Consider the following 26,354-nt stretch of genomic DNA (forward strand, 5'->3'; position numbering starts at 1 on the left):
TACATGGAAATATTTCATAATAATACAAGATTATTCAGAAAATAAAAAACTTGAAAATGTTTATGTACAGAAGAGCTTTCAAACACATAAAACAAAATCGATAAGCATAGAAAGAGAAGTAGAATATATCATAAGCAGAATGTGTGATAGTAAATTTATCTTTGAGAAGCTGACAAAAGCAACTAGAAAAAAATCAGCAATGACGTAGACTTGAAAAAATCCTCCCAATGACTTTGAATTAATTGTAATATAGAACACTGAACTTAACAACTTCGTAATATGAATTATTTTCAACTGTACTTGTCACATGTACCAAAATATACTATTTGATGGTACTTAAAACACGTTAAATAATTTGAGTTCTTATATTATACAAAATTAGTATTCAATAACCTATATTTAAAAATACAAACTCTGGGATGTTTAAGAATACATTTACGAATGATTCAAGATCAAAGAAGAATCACACATGCACACAAACAGTAAAAAATATCTTGTACTAGAAATTATAACATACCAAAAACAGTGTGATACTGCCACAAAAATAGTTGGAGATGAATCCATAGCTGTACATTTTATACAAGAAAAAAAATAAAAGCCTAAGTAATTGCTTATGGTTCCAAAATAAACTAAAAAAAGAGTAAGATGAAATGAAGTAATAATAATTGGGTGAATGAACAAAATACAGAAGTGATATCAATGGCAAAATCATAGAGTATTAATAAAGCCAAAGTTGGTCATTTTAAAATACCTACAAAACTGATAATGCTTCAGCTCAGCTATCAAATTTACAAAACACCGAAAAAGCACAAATCAGCATTTTTGACTGAAAGCATGACTATCACCACAGATAATACATAAATAAATAATAAGGGGATATTCATAACAACTTCGTTTTGATAGACTTGAACATGTGGATAAAATAAATACACTTCTTGAAAAGTACAACTATCAAAAAAGGCATGAAGTGAAACAGAAAACTTGACAGCCTATAGCTACTAATTAAATTATTAGTTATAAAATACATTTCATAAAGACACCTCCAAGGTAAAATTATTTCGTTGGTGAATATAATCAAAATCTCAAAAATCAGATAGAGTCTTACATGATCCTTTAAATAGAGAAGAAAAACACATTTTCCCACTTGTTTGCTAATGCTTAACACCAAACTATGATAATAAAATTACCCCCAAAAAGGAAAGAAAAAGAAAATATAAACAATGATGTCATCCTTAAACACAAACACAACAATCATTAGCAAATTACTGGCAAATCATATCCATCAATATAGAAAATGTTCACATATCATGGTAGCCTATGTTTAGCTCAGGTCTGATTAACTTTAAAATCAATCCATGTAATTCTTGTTATTAATAGAATAGAAGAGAAAAGCATTTGATCATCCCAATAGATGCAGAAAAGGCATTATTCAAATTGACAATGTTAATAACATAAACAGTCTCAGCATCCTAATAATATAAAGAAATTGTTTAAGCCGCATAAACAGCATGTAAGTAAATCTAAAACTGACATCATATCCAATGGTGAAATACGGAAGATTTTCCAAATATATTTTGGAAAAAGTCAAGAATGCCTGATCTCACCACTTCAGTTCAATATTGCAACTAAGGTTATTGCTGTAAGGTAAGGAAAATAAATAAAAAGCTACTTATCAATTACTTCATTATTTACATATAAAATCTCTAGGAATCTACATAATAACTTAGAAATTTTATTTTTTCATACTAAAAGGAAACAAAAAGAGAAAAAAATGAATAATTTAATTAATATTAACATAAAAAAACAAAAACACCTTAGAGATACTTTTAATAAAATGTGTAGGTAACCTATAAACTGCAAATTACAAAATATTCTTGACAGACATTGAAGAAAAAAAATGGAGCTGTATATGATTTTTGTGCATCAGTAAACTCAATATATTAAGGTTATCCATTTTGGAAAAATTGTTTTAAACATTCAATGTAATTCCAAATCTAATCCCAGCAGATATTGTGTAAAAAGCTGACAAACTCATATGAATGTACAGACGATGTGGAATAGTTAACACGTTCTTGAAAAGGAACAACAAATTGGAGGATGTGTACTACTTAACTCTACGACTTACTGTAAAGCTATAGTAATCAAGGCAGTGGAAACATTGCAGCTTCTTCACTTCTGAAGTTTGTAGTTTGGTGAGCAGGAAGAAGTGTTACAGTATTGCAGCTTCTTCACTTCCACAGTTTGGCAAGTGAGAGGCAGTGTTAAGGCTCTTTCACTTCTGTAGTTTGAGAAGTTTCAGGTTCTTTTCCCAGTGTCGCAGCTTTTTTGTTCTCATAGTTTGGTAAGCAGAAGGGAGTGGCATCCAGTGGCTTTTTTCACTCCAGTAGTTCAGCTAGGGTGTTATAAGTCTTTTTATTCCTGCTGTCTGCAGTTTGGTAAATGGGAGAGTGTGGCACACAGTGGCTTTTTTCCACTTCTGTAGAACAGCAAGTGGTAAAGAGTGTTACAGCTCTTTTTCTTCCTACCATTCAGTGGGTTCCAGGGTCTTGTCCTGCAACCAAGAGAAATGAGGTATGCGGACACCAGGAAGTAAAGCAGAGAATAATTCTATTGAGCAACAGAACGAAAGCTCTCAGCTGCAAGAGGGGCTCTGAAAGTAGGTAGCTGTCTGTGAGGCTGAGTCCGGGTTTTTATGGGCTTAGGATTGGGGAGTTCATGCTCCCCAGTTGGGGGTCCATGGGTGGTCTTGGAAAAAGTACCATCTGATTGGTTAGAAGGCATTATCCAGAAGGAACCAATCAAGGAAGAGGAAATATGGGCTAGAAGTTCTCCCTCTGGTCATGGCCTCTATCTGGAGCTGCCAGTTCAGTTTTCAGGCTTTAGGTTGTCTTCGGCTTGAAGGTTGGGTTTGACTGGGGGCCAATCCCTGTCTGCCTAGAAATTTCTCTCTCCTGTCACTATCATTATGACTGAGAGGAATGAGGTACACAGACATCAGAAAGTGAGTAAGGCAGGGTAGAATTTTATCGAGTGACAGAAAGAAAGCTTGCAGCAGTGAGAGGGGAAGCATAAGTGGATTGGTGGCTGTAAGAATGATTCTTGGGTTTTTACGGTCTTAGAATGGAGAAACGCATGCTGATGAGTCCATGGGTAGGCATAAGTGAGGCTGGGACCCACTTGAAATGAGGATTTCTAGGATAGGACAAGCTTTAGAGAGGACCTGGATAGGGAGGACTGGATAGACCAGGAGGAGCAGGACCAGAGGTAGCCCACTCCCACACTGGAGACACCTCTGGAGTTTGCTTCCCTAGTTCCTTTGTTCCAATCTAGATTTTATTCATGGAAGTCTTGCCATGCCGTAGGATCAGAATACGGTCCTTAAGGTATCTTGTTGAGGCTACACCTTGGTGTTACCTGAAGGCTCCTGGACTAGCTCCAGTCCCAGAAAGTCCAAAGGATTGTCCTTGCAGCCTCTCCTGAGATGACTGCCAGGAGAGCTGGATCAATCCTACAACATCAGCAAAGGTCTAGATTACACTGAAAGCCAAGGAAAGCCTGAACCTATGGGACCTCAGACCATTTGCCTTCACGTCTACAGAAAGGTCCAGTTGCAAGACAGTAGTAAAATTGGTATTTCCCTCCAGAGACCAACTTTCCCCATCCTGCATATTATAATCCAGCCAGGCTCATTTTCAAAAGAATGAAGGAAAATGTTTCTTTCCAGTCTGAGGGTCAAAGGAGTTCCAGTGATTCAGGATGCATTCCAGGGGATTGCTGGCTGCAGATGGTTTGTTACCCATCTTTATTATCTTGAATTTGAGGCATCTTTAGAATTTCGGTAACTGGTACTGACACCATGGATGAGCTTATGGCATTCATGTCATGCCATGGATGCAAGCATGACCTCCACCCATGAAGCAGGAATGCCTGGTTGGCAGGAATCATCATGCTTACTCTCACTCTTCCCTGGTCTTTCTCTGTTGACTGCCTCTGGATCCTTCAGATCTAGTTTTCCTTCTAAGGCTCTAGACTGAAGCTTGGAAAACACATTGAAGTAATAAGATTTGGTCAAGGAACTCTAACAGAGGGAGCATCTTTAAATCTTTCAAAACATCCCTCAACTGATAGTTGATAGACAGGGCCAGATCATATCACCTGAGGAAATAGGAGTGGTTGACTCCCAGACATAGTCCCCTTTTCCTGTCGAGAAATGATTCTAACTGAAGACAAGAGAGGTACCTTAGGAGGGTGTATGGATCCATTAAATTAGCTCCCAGTGGCCCTCATCAAATTGCAGCCAACAACTGGCAGGGCATGTGCACTGTTGCTTCCCTATTACAAGCAGATTTTTTCCATTCACAAATGGGGCAATCTGTAGGACTCACACAAGCTGATTTTTATAAGACCAGCAGACAAGGGACTTAGATTGCCAGGAATAAGGCAGATTAAGCACTCAAAGAGAAGGGTCCACTTGCCATCCATTCCAATTTATCCAAGGGATTTTGTAGTTATTGAATGAGTCTGAAATGTTAGTGTGAAGCTGAGGGACATCCTCTTTAGGCAGAAGGCAGAGAGAGGTCCGCAAGGACTGGGGGCCCAGCCTAACAAAATGGCCCCAAAAGAACAATTTGTTTTGCATATATTGACTCCCCTGTTTGCTGGACTGTGTTGACTCCTGACAAGTTGGAAAAACAACTATAATGCAGAGAATGAAATGTTGTCTAGGGGAAAATAGCGTCCTATTGTTTGCCAGTGGGTTTCTTCAACAGAAGAAAAAGAAACAAAAAAAAAAACTCTTTAAATCTTTGTATTCTCTTATTTCTAGAAATAAACAAAAACCACATTGTTCTGAGTTACACTCCTGATGACTAAGCCAAGTACTATTCTGCCCAGTAATACTATCTCTTTGGGGTAGCAAAACCGCTTGTAACGTTGTATATAAGGAGGGGTTAGCAGCCATGACAGTCTCAAAAGAAAATATGATGGGAAAGACTGGAAACCTTTAAACAACACACCAGTGGATTTTTGGGGACTGGAGCTGGTCCAGGAGTCTTCAGGTAACATCAAGATGTGCCCTCAGCAAGATACCTTAAGGACCTTGTTCTGATCCCATGGCATGGCAAGACTTTCATGAAGGTAAACTAGATTGGAACAATGCCAGCATTCCCAACACCTAAAGGTGAAGGGTTATTAGCAAAGTTCTGCCCAGCAAGCCTGTTACCTGCGTGTTGTAGACCAGCAGCCACACAATTCACCCTTAACTAGCTGACAGAAGCTCAATGCTCCATCTGTTCTAGAAAAAAATCTAAGGACAAGCAGCCATGGAATTGAAAGTAAAGAGTCATAGGTCACTCTTACTCAGCCTTCTACTGATTCTGGATGAGTCCCCAAGAAATCTCTTCCTTCTCAAAGTTCAGGAGGTGGGAGGGAGTGTCACTGCTCTTTCATTCCCGCAGTTCGGGAAGTTCCAAGTTCTTGTCTCACAACCAACTGGAACAAGTTACATGGTCACTAGAGTGTGAGAAAGGCAGAGTATAATTTTATTGAGAGACAGAAAGAAAGCTCTCAGCAGTGAGAGGGGTCCTGAAAGTGAGTTGTCAGCTGCGAGACTGAATCCAGGTTTTTACGGACTTAGAATGGGGAGATTCGTGCTGATTGATTTTTGGGTGGGCTTGGAAAAGTTACCATTCAGAAAGAGGTATGGTGATGTGGAGAACAAATCAGGGGCTGAAGTGAAGGCTTGGCCTGGGACCACTCAGGGGCTGAGCACACTGAACAGAAAAAGGAAGTTTTCACTCTGGTCTATGGACTCGACCCAGAATTGCTAGTTTGGTGTTCAGTCTTCAGACTGTCCTTGGCTTGAAGATTGAGTTCCACTGGAGACTCCTCGCTGTCTGCCTAGGAATTTGTCTGCTTCCTATCACTACCAGTACTGGCATAAGAACCAACACATAGAAACACACACACACACACACACACACACTAGCACAGAAATAGACTAATACCTACACAGTCATCTGATTTTCAAAAAATGGAAAACCTATTTTAAAAAGTAAAGTATTAAATATAGTCAGTGTGGGAAAGGAAAGTCTTTAAACAAATGATCTCAGAAAAACTGGATATCCATATATGTGGAGACAAAAAAGTGCCTAATTATTGACTTGTATCAATCACAACATTAACTTGAGATGGATAATACACCTGAACAGAAAAGTAAAAAATGTTTGAGAGAAAATATAAGATAATTATTTTGTGATTTGAGATTAAGCAAATGTTTACTAGAAAGAAAGAGAAAGAATATAATTTAAAATAATGAAATAGATGAATCATTAAAAATGTAAAAATATATGCTTATCAAAAGACATTAAAATAAGAAACCTTGTAACCAAGTTACTCATTGACTATTCTGTCTAATGGAAATTATAGGCTGAAATTTTAGAACATCTTGGAAGTAATTATAAAAACTAAACACCTGAAAATTATGGGATAACAAACATAGCTATAAGAAAAAATTGATAGATCAGGCAAATAGATTAATAAAACAAAAATTACAAAGAAATTAAACATACAATGAATAAAATCAAGAAAGAACAACTTTAAACCAATAGTGAAGAACTGTCTAAAATCCAAAAATTCTTTAATAAAGATTAATTGAATAAACTATAGTATATTCGCCCAATGTAACACTCTGGAGTTTAGAAAAGAATGAAGACAAGCTATATATGTAACAAATTTCTGGGATAAAGTATAAAGTGAAGTGGATACTATTGTTACCGGTGTGTTTTCATTTATCAAAGAATGGATGGATGAGATAATACATGCATAAATGTGTGTGTGTGTTTTATTTAAAAACAAATCTGCAAATAAATCAAAATAAAAGGATAAATCAAAATTCAAATAGAATTGTGTGTGTGTGTGTGTGTGTGTGAGAGAGAGAGAGAGAGAGAGAGAGAGAGAGAGAGAGACAGAGAGAGAAAGAGAGAAAAAAAAAGCAACCTAAACAGAGCAAGAAGAAAAATAAATAAATAAAGGCTGGACATGGTGGCTCATGCAGGAAATCCCACCACTTTGAGAGGCCAAGGTGGGAGGATTACATGAGGTAGAGAGTTCAAGACAGGCCTGACCAACATGGTGAAACTCCGTTTCTATAAAAAATATAAAAATTAGCCAAGCGTAATGGCAGGCACCTGTAATCCCAGTTACTCGGGAGGCTGAGGCATGAGAATCGTTTGAACCCTGAACGTGGAGGTTGCAGTGAGCTGAGATCGCACCACTGCCCTCCAGCCTCTGCAACAGAGCGAGACTCTGTCCTCTGTATCAAAAAAAAAAAAAAAAAGGTGGACTTTTATGGAATTAACTTTAGACACATGAACATGCATTCTATAATTATAAAACAAAATATATTAAAAAATTAAATCTTTAAAAATGGAGTAAAATACAAGTTTAACTGTAGCAAGTTGTTTTCATAGTGCAGTAGAGAGTCATTATCTCAGTGATTTTGAAATACTAATCTGATTGATGGAATATGTCTTAAAAGGAAGAAGAAGATTAAAAACAAACCTGTTTTGGCCGGGTCCGGTGGCTCATGCCTGTAATCCCGGCACTTTGGGAAGCCAAGGTGGATGGATCACCTGAGGTCAGGAGTTTGAGACCAGCCTAATCAACATGGAGAAAACCCGTCTCTACTAAAAACACAAAATTAGCTGGGCATGGTAGCACATGCCTGTAATCCTAGCTAATAGGGTGGCTGAGGCAGGAGAATCACTTGAACCCAGGAAGCAGTGGTTGCGTTGAGCTGTGGTTACATCATTGCACTCCAACCTGGGCAACAAGAGTGAAACTCTGTCTCAAAAAAGTAAACACACAAACAAAACCCAAAACAACAACACAAAAGAACCCTGATTTTTTCTAATCATATTGTTAATTAGTAGTGCTGGTATTGTTTCCTGAAACTGGCACGTAGGTTAAAGCAAACCATTAATTAAGACAACTTCGTTATTAATCAAGATTGTAAGTATCAATGGCACGGACACATAAAATCAAATAAGTGAAAATCCAGAAGCTGAGATATGATCTAGAAAAAACAGAATGAATGTATATATTTTATCACTAAAGTATATATGTATGTGTCTTTTTTAGGTTTATGTCCTGAAAGAGAATGGAAATTATGATGAATTTAATAGCAGTGAGATTAATGTCCTCTGATTTTCTCACTAGTAAGGATGAAGATTTCTAGAAGAAATAGCTGATTCCAGTTATATGATAAAAATAATACAAATATTTTATCATACCAGAAATAAGAAAATTGTCAAAGATTAAAGGTCATGTCAAGAACACTTAGAAGCTATCCTGCATTTGCTCCCATTGCCCAGATATAGGACAACATAGGAGCATCAATAAGGATCATCGTCATAAAGTATTGAAATATTAAATATATTTGAATCCGGGAGATTATTTTAGTAAAAAAATGCATGTAAGGAGAGCAACTCTATATTCTAAATACAGTCATGTATGGCATAACAACGTTTTGGTCAAAGACAAACTGTACACACCACAGTGGTCCCATAAAATTATAAGGGAGCTAAAAAATGTCTATCACCCAATGATGTCGTAGCCTTTGTAAAGTGATAGTGCAATGCCATACAGATGTGTTTGTGGTGATGCTGGTGTAAACACACTTACTGCACTGCCACTTGTATAAAAGTATAGCATGTACAGTTATGTATGGTACATAAAACTTGATAATGATAGTAAACAAACATGTTACTGGTTTATGTATTTACTATACTAAGTGTCTTGTTATTATTTTCACGTAGTAATTCTACATAATTGTTAAAAAGTTAACTTTAAAATAGCCTCAGGCAAGTCCTTCAGGAGGTGTTTTAGAGGAAGTCATTGTTATCATAGGAAATGACAGCTCCATGCATATTACTGCACCTGAAGAATTTCCAGTGGGACAAGACATGGAGATAGAAGTCAATGACATTTATTACTCTGAACCGGCGCAGGGCTAGGCTACTGTGTGTGTTTGTGTCCTAGTTTTTAACTAAATGTTTATAGAGTTGAAAACATTAAACATTGCATAAAGCTTAGAGATTAGGAATACAAAAAGAAATCATTTTGTACAGCAGTATGATGTGTTTGTGTTCTAAGCTAAGCATTATTACAAGAGTCAAGAAGTTTTAAAATGAAAATGTTTGTAAAGTGAAATGTTACATTAAGCTACGGCTAAATTATTATCAAGAAAATAAAATTTTAAAATAAATTTAGTGTAGCCCCAATGTACTATGTTTATATAAAGTCTACGGTAGTACACGGGAATGTTCTGGACCTCCACATTTACTCACTGACTCACCCAGGGCAACATCTAGTCCTGTAAGTTTCAATTATGATAAGTGCCCTATATTGGCGCACCATTTTTAATCTTTTGTACCATATTTTTACTGTAACTTTTTTATGTTTAGGTATGTTTTGGTTCACAAATAATTACTATTGTGTTATAGTTGCCTACAGTATTCAGTACCATAACATGCTGTACAAGTTTGTAGCCTAGAAGTAATAGGCTATCTCATATAGACTAGGTTTGTAACATGCTGTACCAGCTAGGTTTGTGAAAGTACAGTCTAGGATGTGCACATGACAAAATTGCCTAATGATGCACTCCTCAGAACATATCCCCATCATGAAGCAACACATGTTTGTACTGGCAAATGAAGAAAAATAATCGACCTTTTACTCTGCTTTCCATGTAGAAACTCTGCCTCAGAATAGCCAAATAATTCTTAAGGGCACATTGCTCTTAACCGTGTTCCAGTTAAAAAAAAATAATACTAGAATTAGAAATTCAACATTTTGCATTCCATAATGAAATAATGAATCTGGGCAGTTAAGTTCCTTATTTCATTACGGAATATAAAATGTAATGATCACCATTTATGTGCTTCCTGATGGAAACCTACACCATCTCTGAAGGTATCTTGGGGGTGAGGGGACAGAATCAGACCAACACATCAGAGTTAACAGCAGTTTAATGAAATTTCAGGTGACAGAGCAATATGTTTTTTTTTTTTTTTTTTTTTTTTTTTTCGAGGCGGAGTCTCGCTCTGTCGCCCGGGCTGGAGTGCAGTGGCCAGATCTCAGCTCACTGCAAGCTCCGCCTCCCGGGTTCCCGCCATTCTCCTGCCTCAGCCTCCCGAGCAGCTGGGACTACAGGCGCCGCCACCTCGCCCGGCTAGTTTTTTGTATTTTTTAGTAGAGACGGGGTTTCACCGTGTTAGCCAGGATGGTCTCGATCTCCTGACCTCGTGATCCACCCGACTCGGCCTCCCAAAGTGCTCCTTCACACTTTTCATTCAACATATTGCTCTGTCAAGAAGGACTTGACAGGACTACTTAGTAAAACTACAGCTCAACAGAAGGAATAGCTTACTTTCTTCAACAAATGTGTAAAATAATCAGAATGGAGAGAGGGACAATTATAGATTTTTTAAAAGTTTTAGAGAAGTATAAATGGCAAGATAATAGCTTTTTGTTGCTGTTCTTCCTGATTGAAACAAATTGCTATAACAGTGGATATAAGACAGTTCTAGAAAGACAAATACTGACTGGGTAGTTAATACTAGAATTTTTAACATTTTAGATGTGGCAGTGGTTTGGGGTCCATGCACATTTGAGTCTCTATTGTAAAAATAACATACTTAGAAATTTTCTCTAGATACACACTAACTGATGTTGATGACCTCCAGAGTCAAGCCTTATAGTTAAGTAAATTTCTAAGTTAGGTTGGAAATAAGTTTAGATTTATTAACTAAAGTTTTGGATTTATCATAACAATATAATGATTTTCAGATATTTGGGAAGAGAATGGATAGATAAATAAATAGAAAGACAGATAGATGATAGACAGATAAACATAGACCAGTAAGTACAGGTAGATACATACATACACACACACACACACACACACACACAGATACAGACATGTAGCTGATGCATTGATGTATAAGTAAATAAATGAGTGGATAAATGAATATATGGATGGTGAGAGAAAGAGAGAAAGATACAGGGGGAAAAGAAGGTAAGGGAAGGAGATGAGAAAGAAGGGGAGGAGAGGGTAGGGAAAACAGAGCATATAGAGATACAAACACAGGAGTACACATACACTACCCAATGCCCTTATGGTTATCATAAATAATTTTCTATTTTTATAAATGATTTAATTTCTCGCAGTCCCTTTTTACCTTTCCATATTGCTACAAGCATAACCCCAAAGGGGAAATAGCAAGAATGTAGACCTTTAGTCAAATTGTTCTTTTAGTAGCTAGGTTAAATGATTGCAGCTGCTCTGTAAATAATCAAGCAATTATATGTAGGTTTAGCATAAATATTTGATAGGCAAATGGAACAATCTTTATTGAAGCTATACAATGCATAGAATTATAGTATAACAATAAAAAATATAGTATAAAAATAAAAAACTGTATGAAATATGATGAAATATGGATAACTGAATGATGGAGAATGGTGATATAATATCACCTATATAAAATGTATGCAAACTAGGAAGTACTGGACAATTAATTTAATGAGAACATAGTTATTGTGTGCTCTGAGAGAGTTCTCTGGAGTGTTTAAATAGTGTTTAAATGAGAAAAATCTAACTTCATAGGTATGTAAAAAGATATAAGATTACCATTATTTACTTTTGTCTTTGGTTTATAACACTTTTATATTACCTTGGAACATCACAGTTCAACTAATAATTTCTTAAACAAAATGAATTAGGTAAGTTATAAGTTGTTTGATCACTTTGTAAAGCTAAATATTGTCTGGTAGAAAATTCTGTCTTAGTTATCATATAATTGTTTGCAAAATTATGAAAAAGTTAGTGGTACTTAACAGATGAAAACCTGAATATTATTTAATGAACAGCAACAAGAAAGGAGCATGTATTACTTTAGTGTGTTAAATCATTTTCTAAGGAATTGTGGTATGATTACAAAAAAACAAGATTTAATAGTAAATTCTCTATTTTTCTTATATCTGTTCTTTTGCTATTCAGAATGTGTTCAACTTTTAAAAAATGTATCTATGAAGTATATAGCTATAAACTCAAATGATTCTATTTCACAAATTTAAAACATTGAGTACAAATTCAATTAAAGCATTGTTGGATTTTTTAAAAACTAGGCTGTGTCATATTCTTTCTTTGTATAGATATACTGCCCTTCTCCTACCTTCTAAAAAGTGCATGATAATGTATTCATTCATTACATTAAAATGAGTTGTATTTTAAGAAATGTTGGGCATTTTCATGACACTTGATAGCTAATTATTCATATGGAGTGAAAGCCATAGGCCAATTTATTATTCCTTTCATAATTTGTATTTGCCATATTATCTGAAGACAACTTAATTGTAGCTCTATGACTTAATTCTACTATTCATCATTCATTATACAATGTAAATAGATGCCTATAATTCTTTTCTTTTTCAAATGTAGAGGGCATTCAAACTTTTTATAATTGGGGTCATGTGCTGAGAATCAGTAGGTTTTACTTTGTATACCATTCCCAGTATGAAATGCACGATCTATGTAATTTTGCATTGATCTTTACATTATCTATTATATTATAGAAAGTTGCAGTTTTTTAATGTTACAGAAGTTAACACTTTAAGCTTAAGGTTCCAATGCAAAATAAATTCTAACTCTTATTAAAGAACTTACTGCTATACTTTACATTTTACTGAATATTTGTGACAAAACATTATGTATGGACTGAATAAACTGAAGACTTAAATCAGCATCTCTTATAAGATTTAAATATATGTCTGTAGGACCAGTGTGGGAGAATGTAAGAGCACCTTTTAGATTTTACACTGTGGGCATTCCTTCTGAAGTACAGATCTTCGTTTACAGGGGATCTGCAACATTTTTGTCTGCTTCTCACAGGAGACCTGCGTGAATCTTTGATAAAACCTCCCTCTGTCTCTTTCTTTTTTCTCCTTCCTTTCCTATGAAATTAGAGTACATTCAATTTTGATGCTAAGTAAAATTAGTTTTCGACTCTTTAAACAATAAGAACTCTGTAAATTTAGAGTTCTTACTCTGTAATTTTAGAGTCTCTACTTTTTAAAGTAGAGACAGACACGATATTCCCTCGAGTTTTACTAAATCTTTTCTCATCTCTGAATGCCTGTCTTCATCCATCTATATTAAAATAGATCTGTTTTTATATATCCCCTTGTGGTTTCCCGTCTGGATTTTTAAAATAAACTGAATATATACTTTAGATATATCCATCCTATGTTACCTTTTCTTCTTTAATGTTGTGAAATTAGAGGTTTCATCCTCCATTTTTAAATTCCATGGATGTCAAGGCATTGTTAGGCCTGAGAATAGAGCAATATATTTATTAATTTAGAAAAATATTTTTACACCTCAAATTTCAAGAACATAGTATGTATTTCAAAATCCTGTTGAATAGTTCTACATAGCTATTATTAGAAACTAAATATGGCATGTTTGTAAGAACTTTTATCAGCCCCAGTAGTCTTAGCTTTCCTAAGGGAGTTAGCTTAATACAATGGCCCTTTCCCACCATTTAGCTATTGGTGTTCTAACGAAACTTTCAAGGTGGGAAGTCTGGGTCAGTGTGTAGTGAAATCTTTCAGACAGTGTTTGCTTTTATTTCTTTGTTTTGTAAAAACTTCCGTATTTGGCTGTCTTGTGCCCTCTGGGAGTTCAACCAATATCTACGTATTTTCTTGAAGCCTTTTCTCAACTCTTACCTTTATTATGAGAATTGTGACATCTTTTCTATAAACCTTTTCTAATTGATTAATGTGATCAGTGCTATTCTTTGTGTGAGCCACTTTGATTCATCTCCCTGGGACTGTATTCACATTTTTTTTTAAAAAACTTTTTGTTCCCTATTGATTCTCCTGCTAAAAGCTTCTCTCTCTCTCTCTCTTTTTTTTTTTTTTTTTTTTTGTATTTTCTTAGTAGAGACGGGGTTTCACTGTGTTAGCCAGGATGGTCTCGATCTCTTGACCTAGTGATCCGCCCATCTCAGCCTCCCAAAGTGCTGGGATTACAGGCTTGAGCCACCGCGCCCGGCCTCTTTTTTTTTTTTTACTAGAATATTGAGATTCCACATTGCACATACATTTTTTTTTTTTCTTTTTAGCTTTTAAGAAGGTTCTTACTGAATTGTTCATTCTATAGCAGGACTAAGAGAATCTAATAGAATATAGAGGATTCCAAGTCTTCAGGCACTCAGAGAGGAAACCAAAACTAAAAGTTAAATAAACTCCTATAAATTATTGCAAGTGTGAAATGCTGAGAAAAGAGTGTTTTGTATTTGTTATTATAGAATGTTGCAGATATAGTCATAAAAATTACCTAGTCCAATATCTCATGTTACAAAAGAAACTGAGATAGAAAGGTTAAGCTATTTGCTTAATATGATAATAAAGTAAATTATATGAAAGAGGAAGATAATTTTAGTTATAATTTGCAAGAAAATAAACTTTAATTTCTTCTTTTCATGTATTTCCAAACTTTTAAACTTCAAAAGGAATTTCTAAAGTATTTGATATATGTCAAAGTAAATGAATACATCTGTTTAATCAGCAAATGTATATCAAATACCTATTATATAACTGACTCTATATTTACAGTTGGAATACAATAATGGAGAAGACATAACCCCACCTTTGATTAATTACACTAAAAGCAAGTGGGATTCATGTAAAAGACATATTTTAACAGAAGGATGTGCATGCATTAATTCAGGAGTGAGTGATCTACTGCTTGACTATTGGTGTTAGTGATTGTTTTTATTAATAAAATTAATAACGAAGCATTATTGTGATAACCATCATGTTTAAGGTTTAGATTTCATTTTGTCGGACGTTGAAATTTCTTGGAAAATACGTAAAAGGCATCCTTAAATATTTTAATAAACTGTGGTTTTTGTTATTAATAACAAAAATATTCAGCTCATAACACATCAAACATTGTGATTATTTTTTCTAATATATAGAATGTATACAAATTCTTGGGATGTCTGATTTCAGCAATAATAATGAGAACTTTAATTTGTATATTTGATGCATCTTAAAACACACACAATGTTTGGTGAGATTTGAAAACAGTTTAAGTAATCTAACTACTTTTACTTACAGGCATTGAAACAGTAAAAAGTCACGTAAAGAATGTCCACTTAGCAGTCTTTCCAGATTATCTAATGTTCTTGTTTCCCACTGTGGCATATACTGACTGATGTCTATGGCATCCTAAATATATATTAGGAATCTCCTGTCTCCTATGTACTCTGATTTTCAGCAGGTAAAAAGCATTAATCCCAAAATTGTTTATGCCATATCAGCTAGTAATTATGTATGTGTATATATATACACACACACATAATTATGGATATATACATATTTACAAATACATATACATAATTACATATATACATAATTACTTATATATACATAATTACAAATATATATACATAATTACAAATATGACGTGAGATTCAAGAGAATAACTAACAAAAGTTGTGGCTAGAAACACATTAATCATTAATATTAGAGAAAGTGAGAAACAAACCTAGAAGGATTTACATTCAAACTCTTACAAACTTTCTTACTTGGATGCCCAGGCAAAAGAATTGGTGAAGGTCAACAGCTCATGACCAAGCTGGGCAAGAGAGCGAGTTCTTATCTCTAAAAATAGCTTGAAATATTAGCTAAGTATGGTGACACGGGCCTTTTGTCACAGATATTTGGGATGCCAAGGTCAGTGGATGACTTGATTCCAGAAGTTCAAGGCTGCGATGAGCTGTAATTGCACTACTACACTTCAGCCTAGGTGACAGAGAGAAATTCTATCTCTAAAACAAAACAAAAACATTTCTTCAAATGCTTTTTATACTTCAAAAGTACCCCCACACACACCCAAGAACCTGTGTATGATGCATCAGAATGTGGTATGTGAAAGCTAGGTAATGTAGAACTTGTCATAAAAGGACATTTTGAATATACACAGAGACATACCGACCCACCCACCCACCCACACACACACACACAGACACACACACAAAGTGAAATAAAATGTTGTAGTATGTACACACCATGATTTTGTTTAAAAGACTTTGTTCCACATATATAGGATGTGCTAAATTTGCCTGCAACCAATAACTATATTATTTCTATTTCTATTTATTTAAGTTTATTTAATAACACTTGTTTATTTAATAAATACTTAATAATTATTTAATTTATTTATTTAATAAAATACTGCTATTGTTAGGTGCAGAAAATTTGGTATTTTTAAAATAAACTTTCTCTAAAAGCTTAAATAATTTTCAAACCCACTATCACTCTTTTTTGCAATAATTACAATTGTACCAAACTTCTGTGGAACAGAAGGCACAGGTGTAAATATTACACTCTATCTTTGTCAGAAAGATCAACCTCTTTGCTATCAGTTAATTTTTTGGCTGTTGTTGAAAGCAGGTTAACGTTAGATTCACATTTGCTAGTGCCAAATACAGTTAGAAAAATATTCCAAAAAATATAAACACAAAAAAGAGATCAAGAAAGAACATCAAAATAGCTCTTTTATATTTTATATTTGGATCATTTTCACAGTGACAAAAACAAAAATCTCTTCTGTATTTTAGTGACAACACTTTTGAATGGCAATTATCTGATATTTTTATTCCTAATCTTTTCTGTTTTATGATGGTACATATTTACATTTCAAAAAGAAAGAAAAATGATGTGAGCCAAAATGAAAGAGTGATGATTCTTGATTATTGTTAACTCAGAAGATGTCAAAGATTAATGATGACTGATGAGTGTTAGGGGAGAAAAACACAGATGTATATTACCCTGTATTTGAATGTCAAATTGGACAGGTTACATCAGAAATTTAAAAGTGTGATTATTTTGTTTCCCCCCAAGAAATGTGTTAATAATCATACATTTAAAAAGTGAAAATAATTTTGTATTCAAAGATGCTAAATTCTCACTAATATTAAGATAACTTTATTTTCAAATACAGTTGTGAATACTGAAACTATAAAGACATAAATCTCATTAACTCTCAGTGAGCTCCCAAATTAACAGAAGAGAGAGGCCTTTTATGGTAGTTCTTTCTTCCACAAATGGGATAAAGTGATTGCTAGGCTGAGTTACAAATAATAAGTTAGATGTATCCACAGAATTTGAGGGGGGCGGGCCAATCAAACAAAGGTAACAGCGGTAAAGTGTTCTGATCAGAAGTAGCTTGTGAGCTAACTCCCAAAGCGGGAAAAATGTCACAATATGAGAAATAAAATAAATGCATTGCAATTGGAGCATAGGGTGATAATGTGTGTAAGTGTGGGTGCTCATTGAGGGAAACCCTCATTTGTATTGGAGGGCTCAAAGGAAGAATTTAGGAGCATCAGTATGTTTGCAAAGAAAACCTTGAGAACGTACTTGCTTCACCCTTTACATAAAATGATTAAGTGGCCATTTTCTACATAACAGTATTGGTTGGGTCAGGCTAAAGAGGTAGAGCCTCTCAAACTTGCTTTCCCCTAAAACTTTGAGGATGAATCCAGGGCGTTAAGGAACTTAAGACCCTTTTAATCCTTGACAAGGAAGCTGGACTTTGTTCTGAAGGGAGACAGACATCATTGTGGAGTTATAAGCAGAGAAAGGGGCATACTCAGAATGTGATCTTAAATCACTGTAAGGGCTGAGTGGGAAAAGAATAAGATGGGAAGTGAATAAAAAAATTGGGAGACTGACAATAATTAAGGCCAGAAATTCTACCATTATGGCTGAAGATAGTCAATGTGGGGTTTGGGAAGAGCAGATGGATTCAATAACTTTTTAGCAGAGTGTCAAAATTTGTTAATAGATCAGATGTGGGGACAAAGGAGAATTATTATTTTGGAAGAACAGAAAAAGTTCTGTTTAAACATGTTGAGTTTGAAGGGACTATAATTTCGTTGTCTATCTAGCTTTTATATATTTATAAGAGTCTATTTATATTTTTATATTGATTCATGATTTAAAAACTTTAAATCATTAAATGTTGCAGAAAATGTTTTTAAGAGAAAACTTTTAGCAAAAGACCAATAAAAACTCACCAGTACAAAACCACTTCTAAAGTAACTATTCAAAAATTCTTCATTTATTAGTTTATTGCTACCAGACTTTTTTTTTTTTTTTTTCTTTTTGGAAGTCAGACAGAGTAACTTTCTTTTATTTTATTTTATTTTATTTTATTTTTTATTATACTTTATGTTCTAGGGTACATGTGCACAACATGCAGGTTTGTTACATATGTATACATGTGCCATGTTGGTGTGCTGCACCCATTAACTCGTCTTTTACATTAGGTATATCCCCTAATGCTATCCCTCCCCACTCCCGCCACCCTACAACAGGCCCCAGTGTGTGATGTTCCCCTTCCTGTGTCCAAGTATTCTCATTGTTCAATTCCTACCTATGAGTGACAACACGAGGTGTTTGGTTTTCTGTTCTTGTGGTAGTTTGCTGAGAATGATAGTTTCTAGCTGCATCCATGTCCCTACAAAGGACATGAACTCATCCTTTTTTATGGCTACATAGTATTCCATGGTGTATATGTGCCACATTTTCTTAATCCAGTCTGTCATTGGGTTGGTTCCAAGTCTCTGCTATTGTGAATAGTGCCACAATAAACATACATGTGCATGTGTCTTTATAGCAGCATGATTTATAATCCTTTGGGTATATACCCACTAATGGGATCCTGGGTCAAATGGTATTTCTAGTTCTAGATCCTTGAGGAATTGCCATACTGTCTTCCACAAAGGTTGAACTAGTTTACAGTCCCATCAACAGTGTAAAAGTGTTCCTATTTCTCCACAGCCTCTCCAGCACCTGTTGTTTCCTGACTTTTTAATGATTGCTATTCTAACTGGTGTGAGATGGTATCTCATTGCAGTTTTGATTTGCATTTCTCTGATGGCCAGTGATGATGGGCATTTTTTCATGTGTCTGTTGGCTGCATAAATGTCTTTTTTTTGAGAAGTGTCTGTTAATATCATCCTGATACCAAAGCCTGGCAGAGACACAACAGAAAAAGAGAATTTTACACCAATATCCCTGATGAACATCAATGCAAAAATCCTCAATAAAATACTGGCAAACCGAATCCAGCAGCACATCAAAAAGCTTATCCACCATGATCAAGTGGGCTTCATCCCTGGGATGCAAGGCTGGTTCAATATATGCAAATCAATAAATGCAATCCAATATATAAACAGAAACAAAGACAAAAACCACATGATTATCTCAATAGATGCAGAAAAGGCCTTTGACAAAATTCAACAGCCCTTCATGCTAAAATTTCTCAATAAATTCGGTATTGATGGAACATATCTCAAAATAATAAGAGCTATTTATGACAAACCCACAGTCAATATCATACTGAATGGGCAAAAACTGGAAGCATTCCCCTTGAGAAACTGTCACAAGACAGGGATGCCCTCTCTCACCACTCCTATTCAACAGAATGTTGGAAGAGTAACTTTCTCAGTTAGACAGTTTCAAGTCCTCTTGCAAACTCTTTGTCCACTATTCTCTGTTCTGACCTTAGGAATTTGACGTATATACTGCATCAAAAGGCTCTCTTGAACTCATTAACATAGGATTTAATCAGAAAGACACTTTCACCTGATGTTCTTTGCCAGTACACAGAATGGGATGTATAACTCATCTGAGAGAAATCTTACATGGACTAATGAGAAAGAGAAAAGCAACTCCATAACAGGAGATCCAGCCCTGTACTTGTAGTTAGGCCCTGATGTTCTTCTGTTGAACACACAGCTTCACTGAATATTAACATTGGTAAGGTCACTCCCTGAACATATGATTCAAGACAAAACCAGACCACTCTGTTCTCATGTCTGAACATAGACACTGAACATTGTCCAAGCCATAAAAATGGTCAACATCCCCCTATTCTGACTAGGATGAAGGGCTGCTGCCTCTTTATCCTTCTAGATGAAGAGATACATCGAATTAATCCTGCTGCCTGAGAGTGAAACAAATTCAAGAGTAAATCCACGACTCCATAAAGTCTTTCCAAAATCACAGAATGAGAGTGCAAAACCTGTGAGTCCTAAAACCCTCCTACCGAGATGCCTGAGGGTCGGTCCCTCCTGGGGATCTTCTTTCTTGCTGAAGCTGCTGATGTGTTCCTTGTGGCTTCTGGTTAAAGGTCATTGACATTAGTGAATAATAGTTGTGAAAATATTCAATCATTTGTGTTGTTTCTAAATTGAGATTTCAAATTAAATGAATATCAAATGTAAACTTTCCCAGAACAAAAGCAAAAGGAAAACTAATATGATAAAGAGAAATTTGAGAAGAAATTCTTAATGTCAGTTATTGGTTTCTCTCTTTGTATCTCTCTCTCTCCTTTTTATCCTGTAAGAATGTATCTCCAAATTTCTTTTTAAATGATCATATCTCATAAATAGCAGCAATCTTATTAAAAAGTAATATGATTATTATGTTGAAAACTATTAATGCCATGGCACTCTCAGTTTATTAGCACTTTCCAATTATCTTATTCATTAAGCTCTTTGAAGAATGTTTTCTAGAAGAATAAAAATTTTCAGCATATTTGGTTATATGTGTTGGGAATCCTGGAAAATTGCCCTAGCAGTCGTAAGAAATAGTGAAAAAATTCTTTTTTAAATGTTTTATTGTCACTCAACTTTTATGCATTAAATACTGAGGTGATGTATCTCTCTTTAAAATTACGATTCAGACTAGGGAACTGCTGTAAATGTAAAAGTTAAAAGTATTAATATATCAAATACAAATGTAATTTTCCTGATTCATAGTTACCACTAGCTTATAATTTCATTTAGATTTTCCTAGATATTCTGTTGTTTGAAATACATGAAAACATGTGTAATAAATATATATTACTATAAATATTACATTGTTTGAAATAAGTTTTACGGTTTTTAATAAGTTCTTAATTTATCAATGTTTTTGTTAACATTTTTCACCTCAAAAATAAAACTAAAATAAAAACATTTTTATTATTAATTTTGTTAATTTTTATAACTTAATATTTATTATTTTTGTACACTTTAGATAACAAAGTTTATGTGAGTTGTGTCATGTAAAAGAAAGTGAGTAGTATATAATTTGGTACAGAATGCTGTCTCAAATTATTTAAGACACAACATAAATGACACCTATGAAGAAAAAGCACAAAAGAGTCATTAAATTTATCGTGTGAAATGTTCATGTAGTCATTTGATATTTTATTATTTTTAAAGTTGATTGTATTTTTATTTTGCTGGATTAATTTACTTGGCATAGTATGCCAGAGTGAAAGACTGTTTGTATGTTAGAGTGACATTCCAGCTTCAGTCTGAAGGTAATCTGGAGGCAGAATTCGCTTGTCCACTAGGACCTCAGTTTTTACTCTTCAAACTTTCAACTGATTGGATGAGGCCTACCCACATTAAGGACTCAAAGTCTACTGCTTTAATGTTATTCTCATCTACAAAATACCCTCACAGAAAATCTAGGTTGGTTTTTGATTAAATGTCTAAGTACTGTGATTGAGGCAAGTTCACATGGAAAATTAACCATAACGATTTGTAATATCATTACATATCATCTGTATGTTGAATATTTATACCTCAAACTAATAGAGTTGAATTGCATTTCTCACTTTTTCTGCGTGAATCTTCTAATTTTAGAAAAGAAACTGATGTTTCTCTTATCTAATGATAGACCCTGAGTTAATTATACCAGAGTAGTGTTTTGGATTTCTGTGAAATGGGTGTGAGAGAAATACTTTTTACTGGTATTTGTTAGTTAGGTTGGTAGTGTGGCTGTGTGTGTTAGCATATAAGTGTTTAAAATTTACCTGAGAATTTCCACTAGTAATAACCGATTTGGTGTAAAAGAACTAAAATTAAGCTGTTGTCAAGCTAACATTGCTTTCTTGAATGAATACAAATTTTACAAATGAAAAAAGTTTAAAAATTAAAAATAAAAATAATTTTCTTAATGAAGATTTATTGTAGCAATAAAAATGCAAATAGTAGTTTTCTTAATGACTACATATTTATAAAATGAATCATCAATTTTGGAGAAATGTGTTAAATCTTTGTATGTATTACTCTGTGTAGCTGTGTATTTGGAGTTGTAGAGTTGTCACATGTAGCTGATATCTTATGGGATATCAACTAACTGATTACATTCAGGTCTGCTCTCCTTCATTCCCCATATTCTTTCTTTCCTCTTCCTTCTTGTTCTCTTTTCCTCCCTCACTCTCTCCACCCCTTCCTTCCTTTCTTCTTTTCTTCCTTCCTTCCTGTCTCTGTTTTCATTTTGCCAGTATTGTGTATTCATTTATATTTAAGATACAGAAAAATAACTTTAAAAATGTGTCCAAGTTCTAAAAGAGAGCCTTTTTTCTTCATTAATCCTGTGCACATGTGGATGGAGTGCTACTGTCATACTGACATTTAAAAATCCATCATTGAGTTAAATATTTAATCACTTTTAAATGTTTCAGAAGCAAAGTACAATTTTTGAATACTCTTATTTTAATGTATATGATCTAAAGGATGAAAGCAATTGTTTAAATGTTGAAGTGACTGTATATTCAGTGTTTGTTTATGAGAAATAGCTCTGATTACCATAACACACAAAATTGATAGCACAGCATACCTATAATGAAATTTGTAATTCTGTTAGCTCTTATTCAGGCAGTATCTACCCCGTTAGTGCTGACGTTGGTAAGTCCAACACAGGAAACACCACAACATAAGCTTCAAATACAAGACGATGGCAATTTCAGAACTCGTTATGTTTAATGGAAAGTATGTACACGTGTAACAAAGAGCATACATTTCAGCTAATACATCTCGAAGATGTTTTTATTATTTTTAACTCTACACATTATTTTACATTTCTCCATCTCAGATAGTTGATGAATAGTTACATAGTTGGAGGCAAAAAATTTCTGGTATTCAAAACACATACAAACATACACAAATGATATACAAACACATGCATACACAAGCAAACATACATACAAAACGCAAACTAAAAAGGGTACCATAGCTCATTAAAATGACAGAATTAAAAGCTATTACAATTTTTCCTTGCAGTGTTGGCACTATGAAAACATCTTAATAAGAATCTCTTATGTCTTTCAGTGTTCTAGGGGATTCAATGTATGTGAATGTTTTGTGGTAGTTTAAATAAAACTTTAAGTATACTTTGTGTCAGTTTCATGTATGTGAGCATATATGTTGTGTGTATGTTAATGTTTCTGCTTACAATAAAGTAACAGAAAGTAAAGTAACAGCAGGGAATTATTAGCAGTAACACCAAAATCTTGACTTAAAAATAAGGAAGAGTGATGTGCTTTTTGATTCCCAATTAGTGACTGTTTTTAGATAGACCCAGAATACTGACTCTTACTTTGAGACCTATGCATATACATCAAGAGTAATTGAATTCCAGAAAGTTATACAGAAAGATTTGTTTTATTTTGATGTAAATTTAAGTTTTTTCCTGGGTTTAAGAAACAACACAGCACCATTGACTGAATAAGAGATCCTTTCTCCATTCCCAGTTTTTGTCAGGTTTGTTGAAGATCAGATGGTTGTAGATGTGTAGTGTTATTCCTGAGGTCACTGTTCTGCTCCATTGGCCTATATGTCTGGTTTGGTACCAGTACCATGCTGTTTCGGTTACTGTAGCCTTGTAGCATGGTTTGAAGTCAGGCAGCGTGCATGCCTCCAGCTTTACTCTTTTTGCTTAGGATTGTCTTGTCTATATGGGGACTTGATTCCATATGAAATTTAAAATAGTTTTTTTTTTCTCTAATTCTGTGTAGAATGTCAGTGGGAGTTTGATAGGAATAGAATTGAATCCATACATTAGTTTAGGCAGTATGGCTATTTTCTTCAAATTGATTCTTCCTGTCCATGATGGTGGAATGTGTTTCCATTTGTTTGTGTCCTCCCTTATTTCCTTGAGCAGTGGTTTGTAGTGCTCCTTGAAGAGATCCTTCACATCCCTTGTTAGCTATATTCCTAGGCATTTTTTTCTCTTTGTAGCAATTGTGAATGGAAATTCATTCATGATTTGATATCTACTTGCCTATGGTTTGTGTAAAAGAATGCTTGTGGTTTTTGCACATTGATTTTGTATCCTGAGACTTTGCTGAAGTTTCTTACCAGTTCCAGCAGTTTTGGGGCTGAGATGATGGGGTTTTCTAAATATAAAATCATATCATCTGCAGACAGAGACAACTTGACCTCCACCCTTCCTGTTTGAATACCCTTGACTTCTTTCCCTTGCCTGATTGTCCTGGCCAGAATTCCAATACTATGTTGAATAGGAGTGGAGAGAGGGGGCATCCTTGTCTTATACTGGTTTTAGAAGGGATGCAGAAAACTAAAACCAGATCCCTTCCTTGAACCTTATACAAAAATTAACTCGAAGTGGATTAAAGACTTAAATGTAAAATCCAAAACCATAAAAATCCTAGAAGAAAACCTAGACAATACCATTCAAGACATAGGCATAGGCAAAGACTTCATGATAAAAACAAACAAAAAAAAGGAATTGTAACGGAAGACAAAATTGACAAATGGGATCTAATTAAACTAAAGAGCTTCTGTACAGCAAGAGAAACTATCATCAGGGTGAACAGATAACCTAAGGAATGGGAGAAAATATTTGCAGACCCATCTGACAAAGGTATAATATCCAGAATTAACAAGGAACTTAAACATAGTTACAAGAAAAATAAATAAATAAGTAAATAAAAAAGTTGGCAAAGGACATGAACAGACACTTCTCAAAAGATATTTATGCAGCCAAAAACATATGAATAAAAAAGCTCATCATCATTGATCATCAAAGAAATGCAAATCAAAGCCATGAGATACCATCTCATGGCAATCAGAATGGCAGTCATTAAAAAGTCAGGAAACAATAGATGCTGGCAAGGCTGTGAAGAAATAGGAAGGCTTTTACACTGTTGGTGGGAATGTAAATTACTTCAGCCATTGTGGAAGATAGTATGGCGATTCTTCAAGGATCTGGAAAGAGAAATACCATTTGACCCAGCAATCCCCTTACTGGGTATATACCCAAATGAAAATAAATCATTCTACTATAAAGACACATGCACGCGTATGTTTACTGGAAAATTGTTTACAATAGCAGAGACATGGAACCAGCCCAAATGCCCATCAAGGATAGACTGGATAAAGAAAATGTGGTACATATACAGGATGGAATACTATGCAGATATACAAGGAATGAGATTACGTCCTTTGCAGAAACATGGATGAAGCTGGAAACCATCATCCTCAGTAAACTAACACAGGAACAGAAAGCCAAATACTACATGTTCTCACTCATAAGTGTGAGTTTAACATTGAGAACACATGGGTGCAGAGAGGAAAACAACACACACCAGGACCTGCTGTGGGGTGTGGGTGAGGGGAATGAACTTAGAGGACGGGTCAATAGGTGCAGCCAACCACCATGGCACACGTACATCTATGTAACAAACCTGCATGTTCTGCACATGTATCCCCCTTTTTTTTTGAAGACATAAAGCACTTTTTTTTTTAAGAAACAACTCACGTTCACACAGGGCACCCAGTTTGGTGTCTCTCCAAGCCAACCATCATTTCTGATTTGCTGAGGGTTTTTACATACTTCAAACATCACCTAGAAATTTCCAGCATCCTTCATTTAACCATGTTCAAGAATTTGAGAATTCAAGTTCTCCTCAAAAAGTTACGACTAATTCATCTAGGATGTTCTGTGAAATGCCTAATTTTAATGTTTTGATAAAGCAAATTGCTGACACCCACATAATTTCTACAAAAATATTGAAATTAGATCATTCTTAGGGGCTTAATATTGCATTATTTTGATGCTAGACAATAGTACCTCCTGTATTTTGATTATTAAGGTCAAGTCTTTGAATGAAGACAAATCTCTTTAACAATAAGCAATGCTATTTCCTCTCTGCTCTGAGAGTCATTCTGAAACTCAGCATTACACGGTTACTTTAGTCTCTTTCCCCATCTTAGTGTACTTATCAGAAGAGACACCAAAGAGCTTGTGCTCTCTCTCTAGAGACACTCACATAGGAAAAGCCATACGAAGAAAAAGTGCTCATTTACCAGCCAGGAAGAGAGTCTTCACAAGGAACCAAACCATGTCAAACCTTGATCATCGACTTTCCAGCATATGAGAAAATAAATTTCTGTTGTGTAAGTCATGCA

The sequence above is a fragment of the Trachypithecus francoisi genome, unplaced genomic scaffold (genome assembly GCF_009764315.1).
Source record: "Trachypithecus francoisi isolate TF-2019V2 unplaced genomic scaffold, Tfra_2.0 Lachesis_group0, whole genome shotgun sequence".
In the NCBI taxonomy this organism is placed as follows: domain Eukaryota; kingdom Metazoa; phylum Chordata; class Mammalia; order Primates; family Cercopithecidae; genus Trachypithecus; species Trachypithecus francoisi.